We start from the raw sequence: 22,004 nt of genomic DNA, 5'->3' as shown, positions 1-22,004 counted from the left end.
AAAATTTGAATTGGACTAAAATACTAGACCAGATACAGGATGGACTAGAATATGAACATGAATGTTGGGGGTTTGTTCAGCAGACCTCCTAGTACCCAAACTGCTCAGACCACCTGCGAGTCTGAGTACATCCGGGGATTTCCCCTTTTAAAAAGAACAACGGCGCCCCGGCTGGTGTTAGCTCCACGGTTAGAGCGCCCTGAAGGGTCTCGGGTTCACTTCCGGGTCAAGGGCACATACCAGGGTTGCTAAGGAGCCCTGGCCGGTGTTAGCTCCACGGTTAGAGCGCCCTGAAGGGTCTCGGGTTCACTTCCGGGTCAAGGGCACATACCAGGGTTGCTACGGAGCGCAGCCGGCCTGCTCGCCGTTCCATCAAGCAGGTCCTGCAGTCTTGACTACCGTAGGTACTTCCTTGCTTCTCACGGGAGGAAAGGGTGGACCCCAGTGCTAATTGCAAACAGCTCAAAGAGAAAGAAAAGCACGCAGTCTTCTTCCTTGACCGCAAGGAGGGCTGTTACCATGTACTGTTGCCATGGCATTGGGGAACTAGAGAACTAGAGAAGGCAGCATTCCAACACCAGAGTAGGAAGAGAATCCCTCTAGTGAGGAGAGTACAAAAGGTGACAAGAGGTTCAGTCCCTGGAAGAGCTGAAGCCCGCTGGGCGGCAGGCAGGAAGGAAAGCTTTCATAAGCGGCCAGAGCAGGGAGTGTGGGGAAGGGGAAGAGGCCAGAGCTATCAGGGAAAAGGTATTTGCCTAATGAAATTGAAAACACACCCAAGTTCCTGAAGTACTCTATATCAGATTAAATATATTCTAAAAATATCATCTTTTTGCTCAAAATGTACCTTAGAGTTCAACCCGTTAACTACCACCTACTGTAAATACGTCTTCCTAAGGCATGGCCCGGGAGTGAAGGCTACAGGGTAGAGTGGAAGAAACACATGCTATAAAAGTCAGGCAGAACAGCGTTCATATCCTATTTCTTCCATTTACAACTATGGGACCTTGGATAATTAATATCCTGGCCAATCTAAGCCCCTTGCTCTTTATCTGTAAGATTGAAACACGAAGGTTAGAGAGATAACAGGTATAAGGCTGAGTTGCCATTGTAAGTTAATAAATATTCATTCCCTGGCCATAAAAACAGCTTCAGTATCTTTAACAGGGATAATAACACTATCTACATCATAGGGATATTTTGCAGATTAAATACAACCTTAACACAGTGTGTAGCATATAGTTTTAACAGTAACAGCACTAACTGTCTTGTGCAGGAGGCAATGTTCTATGAAACTTTATATACAGTACCTGACTTTATCACTTAGTATTTGTATTAGATTGGGAATATTACTGCTGCATTGCTTATAATTGCAAATATCCAGAAACAGCCAAACTGTGCATTGCAGCAAACTAGATAATTAAACCAAGGTACTAGTACACAAGGATGTCTATGTGGCTGTCACAAAGAATGAGAGAGCTCTGTGCATGGTGATGAAGAGCTCCAGGTTATTTCTTTTAAAGATGTAGAAAAATGTGTGATACTTTTTTGTATAAACAGATATGGATGGATGGTGAATGAATGAATGCTAACACTGACATAACAGCATTTTTTATTTGTTTACTTTTAAAGTTTCACCGTAGTTAAATAGTTAAGAGATAGAAGGTGGTAAAGAGGGAGTAAATGGTGGTCGAAAGAGACCTGACTTGGGGTGATGCACACACAATTCAACATATACATGATGTATTATAGAACTGTATACCTGAAACCTATATAATTTTATTAACCAATGTCTCCTCAATAAATTCAATTTAAAAAGTTGTAGTGGTTATACCTTATCCATTTCCTGCTACTCAGTTAGCAAAATGTAAAATGTCACATGCTTATTCTCACCTTTATAAGTTTTTTTCCCCCCTCCTTTCTCTGACCCCCCCATTCATACCTCTACCAGTGTAATCTGTCTCTTTCACCCTTCACTCCCCCCTGCCCTCCAATGCATCAAGGTCACTGCAGATCTCATTGCTACATCCCACTTTCCTCACTTGGCAGTGTTGACCCTTTTGACCATCCCTTCTTTCTGGAAGCCTTCTGTTCTTTTGGCTCCCCACACTGCCCTCTCCTAGCTTTCTCCTTATCCCCCTCACCCTCACCTTTCCCTAGGCCTCCTCTCCTTGGTTCCATCCTTATTCTTCTCTCTGCCCAATCTTGTTGGGAAATCTACCTTTATAAGTTTTGAGATTTTATTTTTTCTGAAAAGGATACCAAACTACTATGTTTTCTTGAATAATCCTAGATAAATATTTTGGTGTTATCTAGGAATCTGGATGGTCCTTTCAGTTTTATTTGGAAGTTTAGTACTTAGAGGCTATCAATTATGAGATTTTCAACAGTAATGCAAAGGATAGGTAAATTTTCTGGGGTAGGTTCAGGTGGCAACCAATCGATGTTTCTCTCTCTATATAAATATCAATAAGAATGTCTAACAGTTTTTTTTAAAGAGAAATTATAAAAAGAAATGAAGTAAATTCAGAGTGACAGATATGGTCAATACTATGACCACTGTGAAGATTTCAGTTTCATGCATATGTCAAGACTCATCAAATACTACCAGTAAAAATGAAATATGTTCTTTACTAATAAAAATGTTTGAGAAATGGTTCAAAATTTTAAAAAAATATGTATTCCTTACCACAAATTCTTATGCAACTTTGTGGAATGTTTCTTGCGTGTTACAGGAATTCAGTTATGGAATATTTTCACAATTGAAGCTTACAAATTGCATATTATACAACAACATGGGCATTCTTTTTCACACAAGCGTCCGCTAGCCTTTTTCACCTGGTCAGAGAAGACAGGTGGTAAAGTGGCACTTGCAAGACAGGTGGTGGAGTTTGCAAGAGATCAGACTAAAATGGTGTGAGGAAAACAGGAAAGGTGAGTTCAACATAACATTTCATGCAAATCCTGAACCCATTATATCCTAAAGGTGTCAAGCCTGTAGAGTTCTGATTGTAGTTCTGACCCTCACTTCCCTCTCTAATTTTAGGCAAACCTAATTTTAAAGTGCCTTTTGTGCCTCACTTTCCCCACCTGTGCAATGTGTTGGTGACAAATATATATGTAAGTAAGAATTTTTATAAAATGACCAGCAAGATACCTGTCAAGTTGCCTGTTCGCTGACCACATAAAACACTGGTTCTTTGCAAAGACATGACCAAAGGTGTCCTGTTCAATCTGCTCCACCAGAACAGTGTGGCAAAAGAGGTGGAAAGAGAAGCAGGAAAGCCCTGTCCCCAAACTCCAAAATAAGATGCACCTGCCTCTGTGTTATCAGAGAAATAAAACTGAAACAGATGAACACCAGACAAATAAATCTCTAATCCTAAAAAGGAGTAAATCCCCAAGTGGGAAACCTGTTCTTCATCCATCAGACAAATCAGGTAGAGCAGCATTTCTAGGCCATTACCCTTGGGTCAACCTGGCACTTACAAAATGGCTTAACTAATTAGTCTAATATCGCTTCTGTTCCACATGGTTGTAGCTGCTTAATTACCCAACTCAAAAATGTTCACCCAACCCCCACATGCCAAGCCCCTCCACAGCTCTATTTCCTTAAACAATTTTTCCACAATAACCAGTAACACCACCGCATGTTAAAAACAAGTACTGATATGGGGGTAAGGAAGAGACCCCAAGGTTCTGGGACATTTTTTCCCTAGAAACTTTTAAGGAACAGAACTAAAACTTCTGATAGTCCTAAAGAAGTATGCAAATTAGAGTAGAGAAAGTAACTTTGGTTTCTGAAATGCTCTTAATCATCGGTTTAAAAATCTGTAGCAAATGGAGAAATAGCCAAACAAAAAGCATGTTTTTGCCCCAGAAGGTGATGATTTGGACTGGAGCCTGGCCTCAAAATCGACTGCAAGCCTGGGTCAGGCAAACCACAGGACTGGCCACATTCTACATAAACACAGCCTGCACAGTAAGGGGCGCTAGGGTTCTGTAGGCAATTTCTTTTGTCAGACTACCTCCGTTCAAGTCCTCCTGATTTAAAATTTCTCTTGGGTGGAATAAAAAGCATGCAAGAGACAGCAATGCCATGAATAAAACAAACCGAAGCAGTGGACTAGTTTGAGGAAGTAGGATTGGTGAGCGCCTCCTGCGATGGAGCTAGGCACAGTGCTTACGTGTTAGAAGCACTTTCATTAAAGGGGTTTAGTTTGCCCTATAACCACAGGGAGCTGTTGCTGGGCCACTGGACTTATTTCTTCTGTTTTCTGGCCTCTTTTTACAGGTCCTTCAGAATGAGCTTTTGGTAAAAGAGAAAAAAAGAGACCCAAAGGAACTGAGAATCTAAGCAGCATCAAAGGTACAGAGACCATCCAAAAAAGGCTTATCTTGTTATCTGTGTTTTGTTTTGCTTTTAATATATGGAACACCACCAAATGAGGGGGGGGAGGGACACTATTTGGGGGCAGAAAAAAATTACCTGGAAGAACAAGAATAGGATAGATGATTTAATGAGAATATCATGGATTAGAAAATGTTACAGCTCTAGCAAAAAATTCTCTAGGGCAGATTTCTTTAGCTCTGAAGTCTTATCCATTTTCTATAAAGTGTAGCTCATAGTACCTTTTGGTCTTTGCAAAGAACCAAAATAATTTCAATCATTTTGAACAAATTTAAAACCAACAACAACAAGTATCCTAACAAACAGGATTTGGTTCTATTCTGTTAAGTTTCCTATCAAGACCCACCTGGGAATGGGGTTTAAGATCAACTCACCCACCTGATATATGTCCAACCAAGGGCTTATTACACGCCTGCCCAGCGCTGTGCTAGAAACCATGGTGAAGAAACAGTAGATGGTATCTAATCCTCGTTCTCAAGAAGTTTCCAATCTAAGTGGGAGGAACTACGTAACACACACAAGAGTCCAAGAGTACTAAATCTCAATAATGGCAACCCCATCCATCTGTGAATCAAGCCAGAAATCTGCCATTCTTCCTTTCCTTGCATCCATCAATGAGCAGGTTCCGTTGATCTACGTAAAATGTGGGTCATTTATCTTTCCACCTGTCTGTATCACACGGCCACCTTTCCTGTCCAAGAAACCTTCATCTCTTACCTACAAACACCTCCTGATTGATAGCCCTGCTTCCCTTCTGCAGTGCTAACAATGGAATGGAGAGTGATCCTTTTAAAAGGCTCCCTAAACCTCTTCAAGACTTCCCATTTTCACAGGATGCAACCCAAGCACCCTACTTTTACTGGGGGGTCCTGCCTCACCTGGCTTCAGCTTACCATTCCAACTCCTTCCCTCCATTCCCCATCTCCACGACCCCAACTCCTCCTTACTCACTTGGTGAGGTCCCTGGCCTTCTTTCAGTTCTTTATATGCTCAGCTCTTGGCTGTCCCTGGCCTCTGTGCTTGCTATTCCTCGATTGGCGTATGCGTCCTCTGGCCAGCTCCCTCTCATCTGCCACGGACATCTGCTGTTTCTGCCTGCCCAGCACTATGATAAAAGAACACCTCTTTTGTTCTTTAAGTCATCTCTCTCCTATTCTTACTCCATGTAGTTAGGCTTAAATTCGCAACTTCCCCTTATCCCCACCCAGGGCCATGCAATGTAGGCATGTGACTTGGGCTTTCCATGCCCTTGGCCACAGGGACAGATACATAACTCCAGCCAAGCCTATCATGGTTAAGACCAGGAGGTTTTGCTGGAAATATAGGCATGCCATGGGGCCAGATGATGGGTAATGGTACTACATACCAAGCAGAGGCTATGCCATGGCAAAAAAAGGCTTGCCCATGGGCTCTACTGCCCTCTAATTCAGTCCTGGGGGACAATTATCTCTACTGCATCAGGGTCAAGATGAAGAAGATGCAGGACAAGGAATAAAGTCACCAATCCTGGCTCAGCCAATTACTAGCTATATGACCTTGGGAAAATCAATTGACTATTGTAGTTCTCAATTTCCCCATCTGTAACACACTGGTCTTAGGTTTTTCAAAGTGCTTTCAAATAATTGAAGGGAGAGGAAAGCAAACTATCACCTCCAACGACCAAAATGTCCACAGGATCCTCTAACCCTCTCCTATTGACCCAGATGAATTTATCAACTCAGCTAGGTGACACCTAAAGCCCTGGAAAATAAGATGCACAACTGGGCTGAAGAAGCTGCAGCAAAATAAGGCACCATAAAGACAGGTTCCACAGAGGTCCAATTCAGTTTTACACAGCACTCTCTCCTGGGATCACGTGGAGACTGTGATCAAGTCAAATTGGTAGTGTTTTTAACCAGACACTGCTATAGATACAATAGTGAACTAAAAGTCAGACTGAATTTCCAAGTGTTAAAATATGCAAACAAAAAACATTACTGTCTATATAATGTTATAACCCAACTAGAGGCCCAGTGCATGAAAATTCGTGCACTCAGGTGTTGGGGGGGGGGGGGCCCTCAGCCTGGCCTGTGCTCTCTCATAGTCTGGGACCACTTGGGGGATATCCACCTGCTGGCTTATGCCCACTCCCTGGGGGATCAGGCCTAAGCTGGCAGTCAGACATCCTTCTGGCAGCCCAGGAGCCCTCAGGGAATGTCCACCTGCCAGCTTAGGCCTGCTCTCCAGAGGATTGGGCCTAAGCCCTGGGGAGCGGGCCTAAGCTGCAGTCAGACATCCTTAGCGCTGCTGAGGAGACAGGAGAGGCTCCTGCCACCACCCCTGTGCTCACAGCCATCAGTCTGGCTTGTGGCTAAGTGGAGCTCCCCCTGTAGGAGCAAACTGACCACCAGGAGACAGCTCCTGCATTGAGCGTCTGCTCACTGGTGGTCAGTGCACATCATAGCGACCAGTCATTCCTGGTCATTCCGCCATTAGGGTCAACTTGCATTTACCCTTTATTATATAGGATGCCATCCCAATAAATTTAATAAAAGAAAAAATAACATTACAGAGTTGAATTTGTCCATAGAATCATAATGTGCGGTGTTTACTGTCTGGGAGGACAAAGATGCTGGATAACATAGTATACACACACACATACACACACACGCACACACACACACACACACAGGCACCCTAAACCCCAAGGCTGCTTTCCAGTGAACCAGTTCCCTAGCTAGAGGTCAAATGTGACCTACAGGCAAGACCTCCTCTGCCTGCTTTAATCAATAGCCAAATCTCCAGAATTGATCCTAAACCTGGTAATACCTGCAGAATGTGAAGGAGAGTTCTAGAATTTGCCAAATTGTGACACCACAAAAACAGCTAGTGATATTAAAAAGGATTAATTCATTCACATTCACAGTTCTTTCACAGTTAAGTTAGAGGTATTATTTTAAGCATTGTGTCATTGTCAGAACTTTTAAACAAAGGCATTTAAGACATTTAGTCTAAACTAAAAATAAATTCAGGCTCTGAGTTAGTACCCCAAGTCTATCATTCAAATAACTTTTATCCATTCTTAAAATTCTCTTGACTAAAGAGTCATTATAATAACTATACTTTCATTAAATGTTTACAATGTACCAGGCACTGAGCTGAGCATTTAACATAGGAAATCATTTAATTATCAAAAAGGCCTCACAAAACAGGTTTTACCCCATTTTATCAAGGAGGAAACTGAAGCTCAGAGAATGAATGAATGCACTTGCTCCAAATCAGTTCACCACTGAGAGTGGGACTCAGACCCAGGTATGTCAGGTTCCATTGTAAAGGTAGGATTTCTTCCAAACTGGTTTATGGTAGAATATTTTCAAGGGCTTTATACTTGTTCTATTGTTAACTTATATAACTAACAAGGATCAAACCTCTCACTGCACTAACTCCAATTGGTCAAAAGGTGTATCAGTAAATCAAGGCAGAAAAGCCCAAGGAATTATTTTAAATTGTTAATGATACAAAGGGAAGGGAAGGGGAGGGGAGGGAAAAAAGAAAAGCAGATGTCATCTTCTGCTCAAAAAAAAAAAAAAAAAAAAAAGAATATGTAATAGCTTCCCAACTCAGAGTAAAAGCCAACAACTCCACAATTGTGCTTGGAAAGCATTTGGCACATAGAAGGCCCTCAACAAATATTTGTTGAATGCATAATAAATTATCAGAGCCACTATATTCTTTCTGCTTTAATGTGAAGATGCTTATGTTTGCAGGGAAATAAAACACTGTGGCATTAAATAAACTGAAGAAACAGAAGCTTGTCTTTAGGAAAATCACTGAGCTCCAAGCTCAGATGAGGTTTTCTTTTTTTAAAGGACTCAAATGTGCCCCAATTAGAACAAAATGAACTAAGACTGCTTCATAATGTTAGCTCTGGAGAACATGAAAAACTGCTGCACGTGGTTTAGTCTGTTTCCCCTACACATTAATAACTGTAATATTTTAAAAAGCAGTGGAGCTAAAGTAGATACCTGAGTATTTGTGGAACTGGGTCTTTATTTTCTCTTACCTGACAGTTTCATTTGCAAAATGAGGTAGACTACAAGATTTCTAAGATCTTTCTTGGCTCTGACATTCTATTATTATATCACAACCTCCAACTTAATGTACAAAAGAACTGAGATAATAATTATCTACATTACAAATGAATGTGATTTTAGAACTCAATTTATGACAAAACCCCCAAGAATTTAAAGCAGTGGTTCTCAACCTTGGCTGCATAGTAGAATCACCTGGGAATCTTTTTTAAATCCTGATTTCTGGGCCTCATCCTCCGGAAATTCTGTTTCTTTGTTACTAATGTTGTGGCCCCACCCCATAACAAAGAAACAGAATTTCCAGAGGATGAGGCCCAGAAATCAGAATTTAGAAAGATTCCCAGGTGATTCTAATGTGCAGCCAAGGTTGAGAACCACTGACTTAAAGGATCTTACACAATTCACCTGATGGCCAATTCCTATAATCCAAGTCTTCCAAATGCAGCATTTAATCTTAAGTATCTAAGTAGAGACCTAGTCTCTGTCCAAATACTACATCTAAACAGACAGTTGGTTAACTTTTTCAAACAACTCTGTGAGAAAGTACTTTCTTATTTTAAAGTAAAAATCTGCAATTCTGCAAATTTCTCCTCTACATTCTTTGGAGAAAGACAGAATAAATGTAATCCTTTTCCATAGTCAGTTTCTCTTCAGGTCATATTTCTTATTCCAAATACTTAAAGACAACTCTTCCATCCACTAAGTCAGTGGTTCCATCAACTAAGTCAGTGGTTCTCAACATTAAAATCACCTGGGAATCTTTTTAAAATCCTGATTTCTGGGCCCAGGTGATTCTAATGTGCAGCCAAGGTTGAGAACCACTGCACTAAGTCTTCTTTCTAGGATCCCTCATGACATCACATGATTTTCTTACCACTCAGCTACATTACTGTTCTTTGATTATTAATGTCTCTCTTAAAAAGTGACACCCAGAATCAAATATTTAATAATTCTCACAAATATCAAATAATTCTCACAAAATGTAATTGTTTCAGAAAATAGCACTGCTTTTGGCATTTACATAAAATCAACCTTACAGTATCATTTTAACAATTAAATAAGATAATGAGTGCAAAGTCCTAGCACAATGTTAGGCATACAGTACTCAATAAATGGTTGTTGCTGATGTATTTGCTATATGAAAAAAAATACAAGTTATAATAATATTTCATTAGTATTAGCACCTTATCTCCCCAATCAAGCTGTAAGCTCCATTACACTGAAAGATTTGCCTTAGGGATAATTAGCTGTTTTTCCCTTTACTTGGAGCTGGGCAGAGAAATAAAGTACTGGGCTCAATTTAAATTGAAGATCCATCAGAAATCAGGATAAAGCCAATTCTGAAATTAAGGCAAATTAATGGCAAACAGGATGTGATTTATTTAAGGAGTTAATTTATACTCAAGTTTCCAGGACACACAAGCAATCCATACTCTTTACCCCTTAATCATACAGTTTAAAGATGCGTGGCTGAGATATGCTGAGGGAATCCATCTGGCACAGACTTTTAAGAAATTAAGCTCTAGAATCAGTGTCTAGAGTTCAAATCCAAGATCCACAGTTTACCCACTGTGTGACCTGGAGCAAAATACTAAACCTCTCTGGTCTCTCTGGTTCTCCATCTGTAAAATGTGAGTTATGACAGTACCTACTTAACTAATGGGAGTTTGTGGAAATCAAATGAAAATAGATGTGAAGTGTGCCTGGGGTAGTACTTCTCACCTTTCAAAACTTAGTGAATCTACAGTTATAACTACTAACCAGAAGTTATCTAAAGAGCAAATTATCCTAAATAATTTTGCTAAAACATTATTTGAAAGTCTCAGGCACTGTTAATTTACGTAGACCTTCACCTCTGATAGCCATTGCTAAAGTCAATCAGCAGCTTTTTATGTGTTTTACATATTTATAATTATGTTTCCCATAATTATCCATTTATTTTTAGGGTAGGTTTTTTAAAATTAATGCAAAACTGATATTCTAATTTTAATATTTAACTAACCATAAATGCTATCTCTAAAGCACATAGTGTGTTTATATTCACAGCCAATGATGAAATAAAAGTACAAACTATGCTTATTAGAACTCCAACTGCTCTGCATGTGGATCTGCACCGTCCGATACAGAAGCCACAGGGGGTCCTCTGGCCCCTGAACTATGGCAGATGTGCTGTGCATATAAAATAAATGCCAGGTTTCTAGGACTCAGTATGAAAAAAAATGCAAGTTATCTCATTAATAATCTTTATACTAATTACATATTGAGATGACAATATCTTGGATATATTGGGCTATAAAATCATTTAAATTAATTTCACCTGTTTCTTTTTACTTTTTAAAGTAGCTACTAGAAAATGGAAAATCATATATAAAACTCACATATTTCTATTAGCACTAATATAGATGACCCTAAAAAATGTGCCTCATGAAAATTATATTCAGGATAAGAGATATGATCTAAATTATAGCAGAAACTAAATGAAGGACTTACATGATTTTCAGAGTTTATATATGCAATGTGGATTCATCAGTTGCAACAAATGTACCACTCTCATGGGGGTTGCTGATAATGGAGGCGATGAATGTGTGTGGGGAGGGGTAAGTGGAAAATCTCTGTACTGTCTTCTCAATTTTGCTATGAACCTAAAACTGCTCTAAAAAAATACAATCTTTAAAAGAAAGAAAGAAGTCATCGTTATTGTAAGTGTGTGGATGGAGTGCACCCCAGGCCCATGAATATTGGTGCAGTACTAGGGACTGCCTTAGTTGAAAGATGAACAGAAACTGTCCATACCAAAAAAATGATTTATTTAAAGCAAGGGTGGGGAATACTTAGACTGAGAGCCATATAAGGCCCACAAAATTGTTTGATCTGGCCCTGCCAAGGCATTAGGGGTGAGTTAATTAAATATTTGACCCAAATATAGCAGGCTAATTTTGAAGCTGATAATTTTGTATGGCCCACAAATGATGTTATAAATATCCAAATCACCGCTGATTTAAAGGCTCATACAAAAGAAAACGTTTTAATTTTTTATGGAGATAGGAAGATAAAACTTCGTTGAAAATATAAACTGCATTAACAAAAATTAGTGTTTATAATTGTAAACTCAATTATTTTAGCTGTTTTAAACAAAACCAAAGTTCTTCTGAATGGGAATCATGCTACTATATGAAGGATCATTCCTTTTCTCCTCTTTACCGTCTTTCCTATCAGCACACAGGCTGTTATTTTCCCCATTTTAAAGGCCCTCTTGACTTCACTTTCCCTTCAGCTATGTTTCTCACCTTCCCTTTACAGTAAAAATCCTTGAAATAAGTGTCCACATTTGATGTTTTCACTTCTCTACTCCTGTTCTCTTGAAGCCTCACCAATCAACTTTTGGTCCACACTACTCCACCGACACTGCTGCCGCCAGGCTCACCAATGGCCTCCCCATTGCTAAATCCCTAAGGAAATCCTTGACCCTTGGTTTTCCTCCTCTCTCATTAGCTGCTTTTTCTCATTCTCTTTACTGCTTCCAGCTCATCTCCCCAACCCAGTGTGGAAGTAGCCCAGGTTGTTGGTCCCGAACCTCTTTTTTCCATCCACACTCACGCCTTGGTGAATTTCATCCAGTCTTCATATTCTGACAACTCCCAAATGTTTATCTCCAGCCCAGACCCCTCCTCTGAAATCCATACTAATATATACAACTGCCCACTGGACATCTCTAAAACTGAGCTCCTGACCTTCCCCCCGAATCAGCTTTTCCCTATAGGCATTAGTTAATGCAATTCCATCCTTCACGCTGCATAGGCCATAACTCACATCTCACATTCAGCCAATCAGGAAATCTTTCCCACGCTTCCTTCATAATGTACCACTATGTCCAAGCCATCACCATCCCTCACTTAGCTCACTACAACAGCCTCCTAACTGGTTTCCCTATTTTTGCCCTTGCCCACTTAAGTCTAGTCTTATGAGACACAGTAATGTGTTCTCTTAAAACATAAGCAGTATCATGCCACATCCTTATTTAAAACTCTCCATCAGCTGCTCTGCTCACTCTATATACAAGCCAAAGCCCTTTCAATAGCCTACAAGACCAGAGGCCTACAGGGGTGGGTGTCTGCTCTTCTCCCTGCTCACTGTATTTCATCACCCTGGTCATGCAGTTCCTGGAAGGCGGAAGCCTGCCTCAGCCTCAGGAATTCGCACTTGCTGTGCCCTCTTCCTGAAGCACTCTTCCCAGCACAGCCACATGACCTCCCTTCCCCTTCTTCAGGCCTTTCATCCCATGTCACCTCAGTGAGGCCATCCTTGACCATTGTCTGTAAGTGCAATTCCCCCCATTCCTAACCTCCCTCCTCTCCCCTCTGCTTTATTTTCCCCCAAAGTACTTCATATACATAAACACACATACACAGAGTCTGTCTCACCTTGCAAGAGTAAGATTTTTCTTGTGTGTGTCTATTTTGTTGACTGCTATGTATTCCCGGTACTTGAAATAATGCCTGGTACATTGGAGGCACTCAATAAATATATGTTTAATAAACATATGGATACATGAGAGAGGACAGTGACACAGAGCTGTATATGATCTATGACAGTAGATCGTGCAATGTTTTTAAAGGGTTATATTTTACCAAGACACTTTGTATGCATATACATATTCAGGTATTGCAGAAAAAACAAAGCTGGTCCCATTTGATAATAAAATGAACATCATACAAAACCTGAATAATTATAAAACAATAAGTCTCTAAATTGAGAGATGCTCTAAAATAACTCCAAGGTACCAGGATCTCTCAAAATCTTTGATCTTGCTTCACCAGAGCACATTGAAAAGATGGTCTCAAGTGACGGCTTTGGCAGCACACATACTAAAATTGGAACAATACAGAGAAGATTAGCATGAGCCCTGCACAAGGATGACACACATATTCATGAAGTGTTCCATATTAAAAACAAAACACACACACACACACACACACACACACACACACACACACAGAAAGGAAAAATGGTCTCAATATATCCACCCTACCTGAAGCAGGGAAAGTCACCAGGTCAGTATTATGGACTTTGATTTTCCAAAAACGATAGAGAAATTATGACAAAGTACAGAGTACTTAATGTTTTAATGATGTATAAAATCTAGGTGTGACCTACTTTCAGTGAACCTCTGGACTCAAGCGTGAGAGAAGAAAACATGGAGTTGTTGTTAGACTATAAGAATGCCTACACTCAATGAACAGACATATTTGCATAAACCACATTTTAAAAGAACTTAAAATTATCGTACAGGTAAAAGGAAAGCCAAGTGATTTCAAAAAACAGTTAGAAACAGAAATAAATTATTCAGGAGGGAAGTAACTCCGCACACAAACAGTCGTGATAGGCAGCAGATAATAGGCAAATGTAATTTAAAACAAAAATGGAAAGAGTGTCCTCATTCCTCTACTTCATAATATTAATTCGCACACGCTATTACCAGGTTTGCTTTTGTTTCTGAAGTTATGCATACAGTAGAAGCTCTTTCCCAACCTCCATTAGCCGATCCAGGATGCACAGTCACCCTGTAAATCATCCCAGCTGATGCCCATTATTACTCCGTGCCCCCAGCCAGTAATCAAGACACTGGCAAACTCATGGAATTCTGCTCCTACCACTGAGCTCATAGTTACTAAGAATCGGTGTGTTTGCTCCCAAACTGATTTGTGGCGGTTGTTTGCTACTGAAATTATGTAATTTCATTAAATGTTATACAAAATAACTATACAGAGATATAATAAGAGTCGTTTCAGTGAAAGTTAAGTGGAATGCTTGAGAAACAAGACATTAAATGGCCATCAGATAATTCTACCAACAATGGTTTATTTTTAAATTGTGTTTACTAAATAGAGGCAAAATACAAATTATAAGTTATTTGTCACATATAGATTCATGATGCAAACATCCCTATATACATCAAGAAATTATCATTATCCTTTTAACTTCCCTGTGAACCTTCTTGATATATAATGATTTTATAGATTAAAATATTGTCTCACTGAATCGCAGATATATTTATTTTAGCAGTGCTTCTGAAAATTTGGCTTTAATTACTCTGAGCCTATTTAGTTATTTGAAATATATAAATTGTTTTATATATAAATAAAATGAAAATATGTTTCAAGTAAATATATCTTTACTTAAGCTCCAGATTTAGAATATTGTGCTGTGTTTCATTTGACTTTTTTTTCCCCCAAACAGGACCCATCAACACAAGACACAATCAACTGACATTCAAACAACACAAGGAAGGTGGGAAGAAATGAATCAAGAATGAAAAAAAAAATAAGATAAAATCAAAGGAATGAATCAAACAGTTCTCTAAAACCGTTAGATCACATCAGGCAAACACAGCCCAAGTCTTTATCTGCTCTATCAGATACCTCTGCCAGAAATTCACAGTAACACATTAGTCTTATCTTTTGTGCCCTAGGCTATCATTCCCCAGAAAGCTCTGATGAAAGTCACACACCTGGAGCTCTACAAGCAGCCCATGAGCGCTATCTGCAAAGTAGGGAGAATTCCACTTTCCAAAAACAGTAGATGCAATGAACCCCACAGTGAAGCCAACAGCAGAAAATGATTAGGCCAGAAATCCTACTGACTCTGAAAATTCCACCCCACTGCAAGACAAGACTAAACGTTACAGCGCCTACCTCGTCTGTCCACACATTCTCAGCAGGGTTCCTGGGCTTAGCTATGTTTAACTCACTCACTGAACAAACATTTATGGTGCCAAAGCACCACACAAAATACAAGAATTTTCTTCTTGTCTTCCACACTGCATACCTACAGGCAATCAAAGTATAGGGTACAAGAAAGACCAGTTTTACCATTTAATAGCTGTGTGACTTTAAGACAGTGGTTCTCAACCTTCCTAATGCCGCAACCCTTTAATACAGTTCCTCATGTTGTGGTGACCCCCAACCATAAAATTATTTTTGTTGCTACTTCATAACTGTAATTTTGTTACTGTTATGAATCGTAATGTAAGTATCTGATATGCAGGATGTATTTAGACCACCCTGTGAAAGGGTCGTTCCCCCTTCCACCAGGGTAAGCATAACCTACCACCCAGGTCACACTGTTCACTTACTAGTTGACTGTTTCCTTGCTGCAGGCACTGTTCTAAGCCCTTTGCAACCATTAAGCATTAGTGAGGTATTCTACTGGGTAAAGAGGCAGTTCAACAAAGACATTAAAATACCTTCCCAAAGGGCCACAGCTCGAAAGTGGCAGAGCCAGGATGCCACTCAGACTGTCAGAGTCAAGACACACTCTAACCACTACACTGCACTGCTGCTCCTTGGTGACAGAGTATCCTTTAAGACAGGGGTGGGGAACCTTTTTCCTGCCAAGGGCCATTTGGATATTTATAATATCATTTGAGGGCCATACAAAATTATCAACTTAAAAATTAGCCTGCTATATTTGGTCAAACATTTAATTAACTCACCCCTAATGCCCTGGCAGGGCCAGACCAAATGATTTCTCAGGCTGCCGGACAGTCCCCACCCGCCTTTAAGAGGACAGGCAACTGAGTCTCCCTCCCCTGTTAAAATGAGCCGGCCCAACCTCACATTTATCAAATTCTTTAGGAGACCATGAAAAACAACCCAAAACAAGAAAGTGTAAGGGTTATACCTGGTATAAAATGCCATCTATTTTGTTTTTCATGCTTTCTTTTCCCAATAGGCTTTCATGGAGATGTTTGTGGCTATGGGAGGCCTCCAAGGATTCAATAATGATAAAAGCAAAACAAAAAAACATGAACAGGGAGGAAAAGAGGAGGGAGGAATACGCTCAAGAGTGTGCTGGCAACCTTATGACTTGGAAATATTTGTGAATCTGGTTTAAAATATTTTTAATTTTTACTTTTCAAATACAGTTTACTTTCAATAATATTTTGTATTGGTTTCAGGTGTATAGCATAGTGGTTAGATATTTATAACTTATGAAGTGATCCCTCTGATAAGTCTAATACTCAATTGGCACCACATATTCCCTATGCTATACTTTATATCCCCATGACTATTTTGTAACTACAAATCTGTACTTCTTAATCCCTTCACCTCTTTCTCCCTAAACACGCCCGATCTCGTCTGGTTTAAATTTTTGTAGTAGAACCATGTCTACTACCTGAGGGGAGGGGAAGAGCATTTGGGTTGCCTTGGATCAAGAGCAGTAGCTGTGGTAAGCAAAGTGGCCAGACTGGCTGGGTAGGCTCTTTGTAATCACCCTCAGTGAGGCATGTTTGTCACCTGGAAACCACTCCCACTAAAGAGGTCTAATTAAGTTCTAGGGGCAACCACTAAAAGGTCATTATTATCACCAATTTAGATCCGTTTCTCAGGTGATCTCAATCACCTGGGGGTGCTTATGAAAAGTGCTACCTCAGAACTACTGAACCTGAACCTTCAGGCGGCCCTAGAAATCTAAAACCAGCTGATCCTTGAGATAGACAAGTTTGGGAAACACTATTTAGATCATAAATTATGGGACCTAAAAAGATCACGAGGTGTCTTCTAGGTGGGTGTCCTCTCCCTTTTAAACAGTTCTCTTGTCTAATTCAGGAGGAAAGCACTATTTTCTATGCATAAAAGTCTGAAAAGAGAGGACTTCCAAAGTTTCCTTTCAATACACAGAAAGGTCTCAAATCCTCTGAGCTCTACAATCCTCCCAAGTAGCGTAGCTTAGCTTAGGCAAAGGTTAAATCCATCCTTTTTTCCCAACCCAAAACAAAAGGGGTGATATTCATTACACAAATCATTTTACAAATCATTTTGTTGACTGACTTCAGCAAATATGTGAGGCCCTATACGTGTGTTAAGCCCTCTCGTGTTAAGATAAAGAACCTCACTTTTACTTCAAAGGATAGGAATATGAAAGTGAAAAGACAATCCATAAAAGTTTATCCTATTTAATAAAAGGCTAATATGCAAATTGACCAAACGGTGGAACGACCAGTCACTATGACATGCACTAACCACCAGGGGGCAGATGCTCAATGCAGAGCTGCCCCCTAGTGGTCAGTGTGCTCCCCCAGGGGGAGTGCTGCTCAGCTAGAAGCCAGGCTCACGGCTGGCAAACTCAGCGGCAGTGGCGGGAGCCTCTCCCGCCTCCGCTGCAGGTGGGTGGTAAGGAGCAAGGAGTCCCAGACTGCGAGAGCCCTGGACTGCAAGAACGATGCCCGCCTGCCGGCTTAGGCCCAATCCCTAGGGGAATCGGGCCTAAGCCAGCAGGAGGACATCCCCCAAGGGGTCCTGGACTGCAAGAGGGCACAGGCTGGGCTGAGGAACCCCCTCCCCCAGTGCACGAATCTCGTGCAATGGGCCTCTGGTCTAATAATAAACTTGTATACAGAATACATAAGGAACTTTCACAATTCAATAATAAAAAGACAAATAACCCAATTTAAAAAGACAACCTAATTTTTTAAAAAGGTCAAAGGATCTGAAAAGATGTTTCTCCAAATAAGATATTCAAAGAGCCAACAAGCATATGCAGAGAAGCTCAACATCACTGGGTAAATGCAAAACCTCAATAAGATATCACTTCATACCCACTGAGATGGCTAAAATCAAAAAGAGAGAAAATAACAAGTATTGATGATGATGTGGAGAAATAAGAAGTAATACATTGCTGACAGGAATGTAAAATAGTGCAGCACCTATGAAAAAGTTTGGCAATTCCTCCAAGTGTTAAACATAGAGCTACAATATGACCCAGCAATTCTACCCTTCAGTACATGCTCAAGAGAAATGAAAGCATATATCCCACAAAAACCTGTACATGAATGCTCACAGCAACACTATTTCTAATAGCCAAAAAGTGGAAACAACCCATCATCTATTGAATCCTATCTAATAAAAGACAAAAAGGGTAATTAACCTCCACTACGCTTCCCATTGGCTAATCAGCAAGATATGCAAATTAACTGCCAACAAAGATGGCGGCCGGCAGCCACACAGCTGAAGTGAGCAGGAGGTTTGCTTGCTCCAGTGATGGAGGAAGCCAAGGTTCCCCACCTGCCGTGGCCTGGCTCTGAGCCCAAAAGCAAGAGTTTCAATTATAGAAGCTAAACAAACCCCAGATAGCTGCTTTCAGCTGGCCACGGCCTCAGAGCTGGGAGCGCCAGTGACGGCAACAATGTGTCAATTATAGAAGGTAAATAAATCCCAGAATAAAAAAAAAGAAAGAAAGAAAGGAGAGGCTGGGAGCTTCAGTTGCCTGCCAGCCTGAAAACGACCCTCAGCCCCTCACCCAGACTAGCCAGGCACCCCCGTGGGGACCCCCACCCTGAAGAGGGTGTGGCCAGCCTGAAAACAGCCATCAGCCCCTCATCCAGGCTGGCCAGGCACCCCAGTGGAGACCCCCACCCTGAAGGGGGTGTGACCAGCTGCATACAGCCATCAGCCCCTCACCCAGGCTGGCCAGGCAACCAAGCGGGACCCCCACCCTGATCCAGGACACCCCTCAAGGCAAACCAGCCGGCCCTCACCCACGCACCAGGCCTCTATCCTATATAGTAAAAGGGGAATATGCAAACTGACCCTAACAGCAGAAAGACTGGGAATGACTGGTCACTATGACACACACTGACCACCAGGGGGCAGACGCTCAATGCAGGAGCTGCCCTCTGGTGGTCAGTGTGCTCCCACATGGGGAAACTCTGCTCAGCCACAAGCCAGGCTGATGGCTGCCAGTACAGCAGTGGTGGTGGGAGCCTCTCCTGCCTCCTCAGCAGCGCTAAGGATGTCTGACTACAGCTTAGGTCTGCTCCCCGCTGGCAAGTGGACATTCCCCGAGGGCTGCCGGGCTGCCAGAGGGATGTCTGATTGCCATCTTAGGCCCAATATCCCGGGGAGCAGGCCTAAGCCAGCAAGTGGTCATCCCCCGAGGGGTCCCAGACTGCAAGAGGACACAGGCCGTGCTGAGGGACACCCCCCAACCCCCCCATGAGTGCACAAATTTTTGTGCACTGGGCCTCTAGTTAGTAAATAAAATGTGACCTGTCTATTCAATTAGTATTATTCAGCAATAAAAAGGAATGAAGTATTAATACATGCTACAACATGGATGAGTGTTGAAAACATGCTAAATGAAAGAAGCCAGTCACAAAAGGCCACATATTATATGATTCCATTTATATGATAAATGCAGAATAGGCAAATCCATAGAGACAGAAAGTAGAAAGTAGATTAGGGGTTACCTGGATCAGAGGATGGGAGCAATAGTGAGATTAGAAAGTGACAGCTTATGTGTCCAAAGTTTGTCCTGGGGTGATGAATATACTCTAAAGTTGACTAGGAGGATGAATGCACAATTTTCTAAAAATCACTGAATGTATACTCTAAGTCAGTGGTTCTCAACCTTCTGGCCCTTTAAATACAGTTCCTCATGTTGTGACCCAACCATAAAATTATTTTCTTTGCTACTTCATAATTGTAATGTTGCTACTGTTATGAATCGTAATGTAAATATCTGATATGCAGGATGGTCTTAGGCGACCCCTGTGAAAGGGTCATTCGACCACCAAAGGGGTCGTGACCCACAGGTTGAGAACCACTGCTCTAAGAGGATGAGTTGTGTGGTATATAAATTTTATCTCAATAAAGTTGTTTTAAACGAGAATGGTCCCACTCCCCCCAAAAAAGAAGAATCCTATTTAACCTCCATGAGCCTCAATTTCATCTTCTGAAAACAGGGATACTACTTATCTTACAATATTGTAAAAAAGATATAAGATATAAATTTACATACATACACACACACACACACACACAGTGCTACACACAGTGTGTCTGGTACATAATAAATACTGAATTCATGTTATTCCTCAGCTCTTCCTATTCCCACATTTTTGCATTGTTATGTTTTGATATCATTGTGTCTTCACCACAAGTTACAACACTCAAAACTGGAATGTATTCCAACAAAGGCCTAAATATGAGAATTCTGTCATGTTTTCACACATACTAAACTCAAGGCTATTCCTAAATGTCTAACCTTGGAGAAACTCCAGAGTCTGCATATGTGGCGGTCTATCTCCAAGATCTGTCAATAAAAAGTATTTGGAGATAGGCTCTAGGCCGGTAGCTCAGTTGGTTAGATCGTCATCCTGACACCAAGGTTATGGGTTTAATCCCTGATACAAGAATCGACCAATGACTGCATAAATTAGTGGAATAATGAATTGATTTTTCTGTCTCTTTTCCTATCTCTCTAAAATCATTTTTTTAAAAAAACATTTTTAAGTATTTGGAGATAAAGGATAAGATTTGTTTTCTCCATTCCTCATCTTAGTGTGTCCTCCTATCCCCAACCGTGGTGCAGAAGCACCTCTACAACCATGTATTTTTAAAACACTGAAAATCCACTGGCCCTCCAAGACAGTTATGCAGGGGTCCCAGGAAAGACCTTAGCCCTTAGCTATCCAGTACTACCCACCTGGATACTCTTTGTGACGCTATCCAGATTCAAAGGGGCCTGAATCTATGGAACTATCCATAAATTGCAACAAAAAAGGTGGACTACGTACACATTCTCACCATCTCTGTAAGTTCTCAAATAATTCACAGCCATCTCTTGAATTGACATAACAGTAGATTCTCAGCCAGACATGGAAGTTTTTCCATTTAATCAAAAGCTGTTCTTCCATCTTGCTGAGTATTGTCAACTGTGTACTACCCGTTTCACAATTCATTTTCTTTTTTCAGGAGAGGTCCTACCTTCGAATACATTTTCTTTTTCTATTCACTTTCAATGCTTTTACTTCCACTTTATTTGCATTAAATCCCAGGCTTCCATACACTCTCGCTGCTTTTGTACTTATCAGACACGATGGGGTAAATGTGTGCCAAACTTAAAACTTAGCAAAGCCCAATTGGTAAACACATCATAAGCAACCAGATAGTCAAGTGGAAATTGATGCCCAGGACAACCAATGACATCTATTAAAGCATTTTTGCTCTAGAGCTATGCTGTCAAATATATTGGCCACTGACCATGTGAGGCTACTTAAACTCACTGAAATTAAATAAAATTTAAAATGCAGTTCTTAAATCTCCCTAACCGCCTAAATGTGCTCTCAGCAGCTACCTGAGCCCACTGACTATCATACTGGACAACACAGAGCATGAGGTTTCATCAAACAATACTAAGAGTAACTTCATAGAAAAGTTTCTAAGTTCTGAGTTCTTGGGCACAGTAGTTTTACTATTTACAGATCATGAGGTTTATCTCTCAGAAGTAAGATCCAAGTGCCTCTGAATGTTCTTGGCAGATTTTCTTAGTGGTTAGTGAACAAGGTTTTTGGAGCTTAACCCAGAGCTTGCACATGGTAAGTACTTAATATTTGCTGAATGAGTTCACGAAGAGCATATTAATGTCTGTGTTGCAGTTTCTGCTCTGATTTACTTACAGATATTAGCTAATGAAAAGTGATGGGATTTGTTTTCCTATATGGGAGATTTCTATAGGGAGAA

The 22,004-nt window shown here is 40.7% G+C and overlaps 1 long non-coding RNA gene across 1 annotated transcript; it reads left to right on the top strand.

Annotated features, from left to right (window-relative positions):
- The first annotated feature begins 349 nt into the window (after positions 1–349).
- On the top strand, positions 350–14,868 carry LOC308512899. The gene is made up of 3 exons (XR_013995494.1): positions 350–400; positions 4,295–4,369; positions 14,719–14,868. It is a non-coding gene; the product is annotated as an uncharacterized lncRNA (long non-coding RNA).
- Positions 14,869–22,004: the final 7,136 nt, after the last annotated feature.

This window comes from Myotis nattereri, assembly GCF_964212035.1.
Source record: "Myotis nattereri genome assembly, chromosome: 2".
Lineage (NCBI taxonomy): Eukaryota > Metazoa > Chordata > Mammalia > Chiroptera > Vespertilionidae > Myotis > Myotis nattereri.
Note: the sequence above shows the minus strand (reverse complement) of the source record. Positions and strands in the feature narration are given on the sequence as shown.